The following is a 4,545-nucleotide window of genomic DNA, read 5'->3' as shown; positions in this document are numbered from 1 at the left end:
GATTAAATATGCAAATGTTCTTTTGGGAAGAGAGGGCTCTTTCCCTTTTCAATCTGGAGTGCAGCTTGTTTCAGATAGAGCCGGAGGGTCTGGGTGTGAAGGTCAAAGACCCCCAACTCAGACCCTGCCCCCCCCCCCCGCATTCCTGCCCTATGGGGCAGGTGGAAGTTGGGGGTGTTGGAGTTTAGTCAGTCTCTTGCACTGAGTCCTGGATGGAGGACAACAGATGGAGCCACGCAGCCCTGGTGCTTAGACCGAGGGGAACAGGTGGAGGCTCTAGGACCAGAGTGTGAATGCGGGCGATTCATGAGTGTGCAGGCGGCAGAGTGCCCGGCACAGGGTCAGTAACAGCTGGCTACTCATGGGTGGGGGTGGATGGGGTGGGCTCAGTCACGGGGTAAAGGCAGCAGAGGGCAGGCAACCAGGGAGGGAAAGAAGGAGAACTCCTCCCGCTGACTCAGGCTGGGGCAGGCTGATCTGAATGACTTGGGAAGCTGAACAGTGAAAGCATATAACAAGAAGGGGAGATGCTCTTGGTTTGCCCCCACCCTCTTCTCTAACCCCGCTTTCCTGGGCCTGATCCTAAACCTGAGGCATTTGGACCATTCCAACAGCTGTGCCAGCTTCTGGCTGGGTCAGGGCCCAGGCAGGAGACAAGAGCAGCTGCCACCCTGCCCTTGCAGATAGGGGCAGAAACACAAACGGGTGACCGGGCTGAGGATGTCTCAAGCACATGACAGGACATGCCACACTTTTCTGCCCAGAGCTCATATGTTCCCTGTACCTTCACCTTGTTCTTTATGGTAAGTGACATGGTAGGAATAGCACTAGCTACCGAGCATAGTGCTCCTGAGCTTACAGCCCATTTTACAGGTGAGGAAACTTAGGCTTCTTGAAAAAAGACAGAGTGTGATTTGACCCTAGATTTATTTGATACTAGAGACCAAATTCATAACTGCTGAGGATGACGGAATTAGCAAAATGCCTGCTTTCCCCCATTTCCAGAAAGAGAAGGAGGCAATGGGTCTGGGTCAGCCTTTCTCTTGGTCAGAACAGGGGCAGCTGAATCCCGTGGAAGCTGAGAACCCTTTTCTCTGGAGATTTCTCCAGACAGGAGCGAACTCTTCTCTGGGGCTGGGTTAGGAGCCTTGGCCTAGAAGAGGTGGAACCAAGCATCTAGGATTGGGCGTCAGAACCCAGTCTCTGCATTCTCTGCCGGGCAATTTTGCCAGGCATCCTTAGGTGCTGGCCCGTGGTCTCTTGCTCTTCAGGTGAGCTAGAAAACCCTTGGGAGGCGCTGCGCAGATACGGCTCCTCCTACCAGCTCAGGAACCAGCAGTCAGCAGACAGGGAGTATTGGGCCATGCCAGCTCCTCGCCCACGCAAAGGCCTTCCATTCGGCCAGCAGGGGGACCCCGAGCCCCAGGCAACGACCACGACGGGAGCAAGCTGCTCCTGGCTGTGGATCCATGTCACGGCTCCTCAGACCCACACCCCTCGCTAACCCTCAGTTTCCTCCTCTGCGAAATGGGAAGATAATTATCCTTTACCAGCCATGCTGTGTTAAGGAGTTCTAAACAACAGAGTGTTGAAAGGCTTTGTTCTTGCGATTGTTGTAGTCCCGCACAGCGTCCCTGCAAACACTCCACAAACAGGTCCTGAGCTCTGTGAAGCCCTGAATGGAGTCTCTGTAACTTGTCTCCTGAGGCCCATTTCTTCCACTTCTATGACTTTTTAAGTCAACTTGTTTAAAAAAAGAAAAGAAAAAAAAAAAAAGACCTTTGCACACCCCATCTGTGTAGAGGGTCAAGGCTGATGTGAACACTATGGTCCAGACCAGCATTCAGAGCTGCCTGAAGACCAGGGAGTCAGGGTCACAATGAGACTGGAGCAGAGAATCAGGGGCCAAGCCATGAGGTTTCCATAGGTCTCCTAGCTGGTCTATCCCTGGGAATGCTGACCAGTTCAGATTCCTCAGTGTGATGGTGACTCTTGGCTCCTTGGGCATCACTGTGAATACCTGCTTGGTGTCTCTGTGGCAATTCTGGGGCCCTACCAAGGAAGAAGATCATTCCACTATCAGCTTCCTACTTTGCTCCTTCCAGGGAGCCCCAGGCTTCAATCTCAGCCCTTACCGTACCAGGACACAGTCCACAAAGCACCTCACCTACGATTAGGGACTAAGAGTACCCGCACTGCTACCTCCCAGGAATGTGGTGAGCAGTAAGTGGGGTATTGTCCACCTGTAAGGGGACTTTGTTATTGTGGAAAAGTCTGTCTGACTAATTTACCAAGTTCTGAGTTTGACTGATTGATTGAGAGGAAGGGAGAGAGAGAGAAGAACATTGATTGTTGTTCCACTGATTCATGCCATCATTGGTTGATTCTTGTATGTACCCTCACTGGGGATCGAACCTGCAATTTCAGCATGTTGAGATGACACTCTAACCAACTGAACTACCCAGCCAGGGCCCCAAATTCTGAGTTTAAAGCACTGGTGAGGCATATTTCTTCCTTATGAAGTTTCTAGGGAGCCAAGGCAGCCCTTCCTAGGTTCTCTTGTGTTGCTTCTTAGGCCCTTCCTTGTTTTACTTGCTCTAGATATAATAAACTTACTTTCAAAATCACCCAGACTCATGCTGTGAAACTTTTCCTGCACAAAGTCAAGAATCCACACACTAGTAGCTGGTCCTAGGCAGACATGAAGGGTCATGCCCCCTTTTTGGTAACACCGAACTTGCCCACTGTGAGCTGCCTGTCTCGTTGATGAGATGTCGACCCGGACATTCCACAGTTGGCTCATTAAATCCTTGTCACTGTGCCATAAGGTGGTCTCTAGGCTGATTATATAATTATAGATGAAGAAACCAAGGCTGAGCCATTTAAGGCAAAGGAACATGGAGGTCACAACCTGCAAATTCCTCTGGACCCTGGTGTGGGGAAGGTCAACCAGCCAGGGGTCCTGGACACACTGAGGAAACCAGAGAGTTATTGGCTCAGTGTAAATTACAGAACTTGGGGTCCACTTGTTCAGCCTGCACATCCCACATTGTTCTCTCCCCCAGTACGCTTTGACCCTCTTCTTCCTTCTCCACCACCCACCTCCCTGGGGACATGGCGGGCTCTATGTGGAACGGGTGGGGGTTGTCTGCAGGAGCAATAGATGTGTAGCTTCTAAGCTGACTGATGAGTAAACTGAGGCAGAGTTGACTTGTCTAAGGCCACACGGCCAGCGAGGGGCAGAGTGGGTCTTTGACACCAGTGTCCGGCTCTTCTGACTCAGTCAGCTGGTCTATCCACTGCCCCATGCGCACCTGCTGCCAGGGAGCACTGTGCTCAACACTGACCCCACCGCCCTCCAGGAAGACTATGTGCTCTAAGGTGGACCTTGCCAGGGTCAGCTCTGGATGCCCTGGGGGTCCTGGCCCTGGGAACAGGCAGGGGAGAAGGGAGAAAAGAAGGGATGAGAGTCTTGGTTTATTTTGCCCAGAACTGAGGAGCAAAACAATTACCTATATGTAGTATGCAAATGTATCCACTACTTGTCCAATGGGGGTGAAAGTGTGTGGAGGAGGGGCTTGGTGCCCTCCAGAGCCCAAGGCTGTAGGATAGGTGACTCAGTCATCCACCTCTGTGCTGGGCCAGGCCTGCCTGGGTCTTAGCAGGTGTTTCTAATAGCTAGCTGAACCAAAATTAGGAAGCTGAGTGAAACCCAGGAAAAGCCCTGGCCCTGGCCAGGGGGTTCAGTGGATAAAGTATTGTCCCGGCACTCTGAATTCGTGGATTTGATCCCTGGTAAGAAAAGCAATCAGTGAGTGAACAACTAAGTGGAACAATGAATTGATGCTCTTCTCTCTCTCTCTTTCTCAATGGAAAAATAGAGAGAGAGAGAGAGAAAGCATTAAGCACTGAGAGTCAGGGGGCTGGGTGCAAAGGCTTTGTAGCTGGGGAGTGATGAATGTCAAACATCAGTGCCCCTGGGTGTACTAAGGAAGTCTGTGAAGCTTGGGAAAGAATTGACACTTCCCAGTTTCTCCAAACAGACTCTCTAGGGAAGGACCACAACACCACAACTTTGTTGTCTCAGGTAGAAATGGAAGCCCCCCCCCCCCGAAGATTCAGTTAAGACCCTCCCTCCTCTGGGCAGAACTCTGGAAATCCTGAGATGCAGTGAGGGGCAGAATCTCAGGCCCGGCTGGCCTGTCTGTCCTCCCAGGGCCCTTTGCAGCTACTCTTGGGCAGGATCTCTCAGGCTGGGACCTCGGCAAGGCACCCTTTCTGAGAGAGGGTCTGCCCTGGGGGTCGGGGTCGGTAGTAGGAACCAGGGGGACCTGGCCTGAAGCTGCAGCAGGAGGCACCAGAGAGGAATCTGGGTCAGGCACAGTGGGAGCGCTGTTCAGGGCTCCGCAGGATTCAGTGTGCACTCGTCTTCCTGGAAGGCGGCTTGATGTGCAGCACATAACGAGGACTGGGCTTGTTGGGAGGGACACCACAGGGGCTGCCTGATGGAGAGAATATGGGCAGAGGGGGCCTCTGGAGCGTGGT

Source organism: Saccopteryx leptura, chromosome 1 (assembly GCF_036850995.1).
Source record: "Saccopteryx leptura isolate mSacLep1 chromosome 1, mSacLep1_pri_phased_curated, whole genome shotgun sequence".
NCBI classification, from domain to species: Eukaryota; Metazoa; Chordata; class Mammalia; order Chiroptera; family Emballonuridae; genus Saccopteryx; species Saccopteryx leptura.
This window is presented reverse-complemented; position numbering follows the sequence as displayed.